Source organism: Salvelinus alpinus, chromosome 24 (assembly GCF_045679555.1).
Source record: "Salvelinus alpinus chromosome 24, SLU_Salpinus.1, whole genome shotgun sequence".
In the NCBI taxonomy this organism is placed as follows: Eukaryota; Metazoa; Chordata; class Actinopteri; order Salmoniformes; family Salmonidae; genus Salvelinus; species Salvelinus alpinus.
In genome coordinates this window covers 26,776,676-26,782,283 of record NC_092109.1, presented here as the reverse complement: position 1 = coordinate 26,782,283, position 5,608 = coordinate 26,776,676, and positions in this window count along the sequence as shown.

The following is a 5,608-nucleotide window of genomic DNA, read 5'->3' as shown; positions in this document are numbered from 1 at the left end:
AATACAATATCTTTTTTTGCACCGCATGTGCTGATGTCACACTTCTGCATCTGCAGTGGAGGGTGAGGAGCTAGAGTGGTGTTTGTCAGACTATGAGACATCCTGAAAATCGGTCTTCTCACAACATCGTCTCCAGCATCCGAACGGTTTGGCCTACAAAAACTAGTATGACACCTCTGTGGAAAGGTGAGACTCTCATTAACACGTACAGTACCAGTCAAAAGTTTGGACACACCTACTCATTCCAGGGTTTTTCTTTATTTTGACTATTTTCTACATTGTAGAATAATTGTGAAGAAAAAATAACACATATGGAATCATGTAGTAACTAAAAAAGTGTTAAATAGATTATTCAAAGTAGCCACCCTTTGCCTTGATGACAACTTTGCACACTCTTGGCATTCTCTTATCCAGCTTCATGAGGTAGTCACCGGGAATGGACTTAAATTAACAGGTATGCCTTGTTAAAAGTTAATTTGTGGAATTTCCTTGTTAATGCATTTGAGCCAATCAGTTGTGTTGTGACAAGGTAGGGGTGGTATACAGAACACAGCCCTATTTGGTAAAAGACCAAGTCCATATTATGGGAAGAACAGCTCAATTAAGCAAAGACAAACGACAGTCCATTACTCTAAGACATGAAGGTCAGCCAATACAGAAAATTTCGGTCGCAAAAACCATTAAGCGCTCTGATGAAACTGGCTCTCATGAGGACGGCCACAGGAAAAGAAGACCCAGAGTTACCTCTGCTGCAGAGGAAATGTTCATTAGAGTTACCAGCCTCAGATATTGCAGCCCAAATAAATGATTCACAGTGAAAAGTAACAGACACATGTCAACATAAACTGTTCAGAGGAGACTGTGTGAATCAGGCCTTCATGGTCGAATTGCTGCAAAGAAACCACTACTAAAGGACACCAATAAGAAGAAGAGACTTGCTTGAGCCAAGAAACACGGGCAATGGACATTAGACCGGTGGAAAGCTGTCCTTTGGTCTGATGAGTCCAAATGTTAGATTTTTGGTTCCAACCGCCATGTCTCTGTGAAACGCAGAGTAGGTGAACGGATGATCTCTGCATGTGTGGTTCCCACCGTGAAGCATGGAGGACGAGGTGTGATGGTGTGGGGGTGCTTTGCTGGTGAAACTGTCAGTGATTTATTTTGAATTCAATGCACGTTTAACCAGCATGGATACCACAGTGTTCTTCAGCGATACGCATCCCATCTAGTTTGCGCTTAGTGGGACTATAATTTGTTTTTCAACAGGACAATGACCCAAAACACACTTCCAGGCTGTGTAAGGGCTAGTTGACCAAGAAGGAGAGTGATGGAGTGTTGCATCAGATGACCTGGTCTGCACAATCACCCGACCTCAACCCAATTGAGATGGTTTGGGATTAGTTTGACTGCAGAGTGAAGGAAAAGCAGCCAACAAGTGCCCAGCATATGTGGAAACTCCTTCAAGACTGTTGGAAAAACATTCCAGGTGAATACCTCATGAAGCTGGTTGAGAGAATGCAAAGCTGTCATCAAGGCACAGGGTGGATACTTTGAAGAATCTGAAATATAAAATATATTTAGATTTTTTTAACACTTTTTTGGTTACTACATGATTCCATATGTGTTTTTTCATAGTTTTGATGTCTTCACTATTATTCTACATTGTAGAAAATAGTACAAATTAAGAAAACCCCTTGAATGAGTAGGTTTGTCCAAACCATTGACAGGTACTGTACATGTCAGTTGTCTGCTCTAGGACGCACACCGGCCTCACAAGACTCGTCTGAAGGTCCCCCCTGTTGAAAAAATGTATGGAAGTATAAATTGAGACTGTTAAACTTTTTTTTTACTGCCAATTCTTATATCTTTCAGATATAGAACAGAAACTTCAGATATAACTTCCTTTAGATTTTTTGGGGTGGCTATCTGTTGTTCCATGTAGTGAATCTGTTATTCAATGCATTTGTATGGGCTAATAGCAGTAATGGCAAAAAATGTACATACACCTTAGCCAAATACATTAAAACTCAGGTTTTCACAATTCCTGACATTTAATCCTAGTATAAATCCCCTGTCTTAGGTCAGTTAGGATCACCACTTTATTTTAAGAATGTGAAATGTCAGAATAATAGTAGAGAGAATGATTTATTCCAGCTTTTATTTATTTTGTCTCATTCCCAGTGGGTCAGAAGTTTAGCTACACTCAATTAGTATTTCGTAGCAATGCCTTTAAATTGTTTAACTTGGGTCAAACGTTTCGGGTAGCCTTCCACAAGCTTCCCACAATAAGTTGGGTGAATTTTGGCCCATTCCTCCTGACAATTCTGGTGTAACTGATTCAGGTTTGTAGGCCTTGCTCGAACACACTTTCCAGTTCTGCCCACACATTTTCTATGGGATTAAAGTCAGGGCTTTGTGTACCTTGACTTTGCTGTCCTTAAGCCATTTTGCCACAACTTTGGAAGTATGCTTGGGGTCATTGTCCATTTGGAAGACCCATTTGCGACCAAGCTTTAACTTCCTGACTGATGACTTGAGATGTTGCTTCAATATATCCACATAATTTTCCTACCTCATGATGCCATCTATTTTGTGAAGTGCACCAGTCCCTCCTGCAACAAAGCACCCCACAACATCATTCTGCCACCCCCGTGCTTCACGGTTGAGCTGGTTGCAAGCCTCCCCCTTTTTCCTCCAAACAAAACGATGGGCATTATGGCCAAAGAGTTCTATTTTTGTTTCATCAGACCAGAGGACATTTCTCCAAAAAGTATGATCTTTGTCCCCATGTGCTGCTTAAGCAGGGGGACACGTCTGGCACTGCAGGATTTGAGTCCCTGGCGGCGTAGTGTGTTACTGATGGTAGGCTTTGTTACTTTGGTCCCAGCTCTCTGCAGGTCATTCACTAGGTCCCCCTGTGTGGTTCTGGGATTTTTGCTCACCGTTCTTGTGATCATTTTGACCCCACGGGGTGAGATCTTGCGTGGAGCCCCAGATCGAGGGAGATTATCAGTGGTCTTGTATGTCTTCCATTTCCTAATAATTGCTCCCACAGTTGATTTCTTCAAACCAAGCTGCTTACCTATTGCAGATTCAGTCTTCCCAGCCTGGTGCAGGTCTACAATTTTGTTTCTGGTGTCCTTTGACAGCTCTTTGGTCTTGGTCATAGTGGAGTTTGGAGTGTGACTGTTTGAGGTTGTGGACAGGTGTCTTTTATACTGATAACAAGTTCAAACAGGTGCCATTAATACAGGTAACGAGTGGAGGACAGAGGAGCCTCTTAAAGAAGAAGTTACAGGTCTGTGAGAGCCAGAAATCTTGCTTGTTTGTAGGTGACCAAATACTTATTTTCCACCATAATTTGCAAATAAATTCATTAAAAATCCTACAATGTGATTTTCTGGATTTTTTTTTCTCATTTTGTCTGTCATAGTTGAAGTGTACCTATGATGAAAATTACAGGGCTCTCTCATCTTTTTAAGTGGGAGAACTTGCACAATTGGTGGCTGATTAAATACTTTTTTGCCCCACTGTATTTGGCTCAGGTGTATGAAAACTTCCGACTTTAACTGTACATTCAAGTCATACTTTCTAAAATATTCTATGAAGACCAGGCCTGGTATCTTTGATGTTTAATATTGTTCAATTGTTTCAAGTAATTGTTGTACATTATCTCCAATATATTGTCCATGTAAAAAACCTGTGATCAGGATGAACAATATCTGGTAAAACCTTTTTCATTCTTTGTGCTATGCACTTAGTCAGGATTTTCGTCTCACAACATTGAAGTGTAAGAGGCCTCCAGTGTTTTAAATGGACTGGATCTTTATACTTACCACCTGGGTCCTGTTTTAGTAGTAATGAAACCAGACGTTCTTGTTGAGTACCTGAATGTCTACCATTTTTATAGGAGTAATTGAAACATACAAGTAATGGATCTTTGAGTACATAAAAAAAGTTCTGATATACCTCTATCAAGTCCTGGCGTTTTTCCAGACTGAAAATATTGAATTGCTCAAAAATGTCCTATTCTGTAAATTGGCCTTCACACGGGTCTTTTTGTAAATTTGTTAATTTTACATTATTATTATTATTATTATTATTATTATTAGGAAAGAAATCCTTACAGTTAACATAATTCAGTGGAAATGGAGGAGACTGAAAAGAAAACATTGCATAAAATATTTTGCTTCCTTTTTCAAAATATTATTTGGTGTAATCATGGATGACTCCATCATTTGTAACGAATATCTGTCAATTGTTTTTGGTAGCATTTCTATGTTGAAGATTCAAGAAAAAATGTATACATTTTTCACAATTTTCCATCCAATTCCCTTTATTTTTGTAATACATTACACTTGATCATTCTTGAATAAGTACCTCCAATTATTTTATTTTATTATTTTAACCTGTTTTGTGCCTCTATAGTACAGTTTCCATTACCATCTACCTGGGCTGTTACTTCCTCTATTTCCTTTACTAGTCTAATCTCTTTTGACCTAATCTGCTTTTGTTTTAATGATGAGTATTGTATTGAATGGCCTCTAAAAGTACATTTAAAAGTGTCCAATACAATAAGGGGATCTGCTGTATGTACCTATGTTGTGCAGAAAAAAGTCAATTATGAATTATTTTGTCTAAGTTAAGAACAAATTGTCATCCAATCTGTTTTGATTACATTTCCAATATTCACGTCTATGTGTAAATTCTGTAAGAGTTATCTGGAGGCCAGTTAGATGGTGGTCCAATCGCATTCAGTCTCCTATTAATACTTTTTTTTTTACTTTTGATACCAGCAAGAACGAGACTAGGAAGTAATCAAGACGGCTAGCTTGATTAAACCTCCTCCATGTATATCTCACTAGGTCAGGGTTTTTCAGCCTCCATATATCCACTAGTTCTAATGTATCCATGATATTCATGATCTCCTTAAGTGCTTCAGGGTGATAGCTTGTAGTGTAATTTCCTTTACGATCCATTGAGGTACTTAAAACCGTATTAGAGTCTCCCACCATAATAATAGATTCATTCGTTGATTGTGAGCTCAATAGATTATTATATATATTTTCGAAGTGGTTATAATCATTATTTGACCCATAAAGATTAATTAGCCAGATTTTGCTTTTGGTCCAATAGCATATTTAAAAGAATCTATCTTCCTTGAGGATCTGTTTGCACAGTTTACACAATCGAATCACAATAAATATATTTCTCTATCCCAGTCCTTTTCCCACCCAACCTCCTCTATATTTGTAGAGTGAGTTTCCTATAAACAATAGATATTATATTTTTTCTCTTTTAGCCAGGTAAAAATGTAACTTATTTTTTCATGATCTGCTAAGCCATTACAATTGTAACTGGCTATACTTATTTCCCCAAAGAGTTCAATCTTGGTTTCATTGGACCAGAGAATCTTGTTTCTCATGGTCTGAGAGACTTTAGGTGCCTTTTGGCAAACTCCAAGCGGGGCTGTCATGTACCTTTTACTGAGGAGTGGCTTCTGTCTGGCCACTCTACCATAAAGGCCTGATTGGTGGAGTGCTGCAGAGATGGTTTTCCTTCTGGAAAGGTCTCCCATCTCCACAGAGGAACTCTGAAGCTCTGTCAG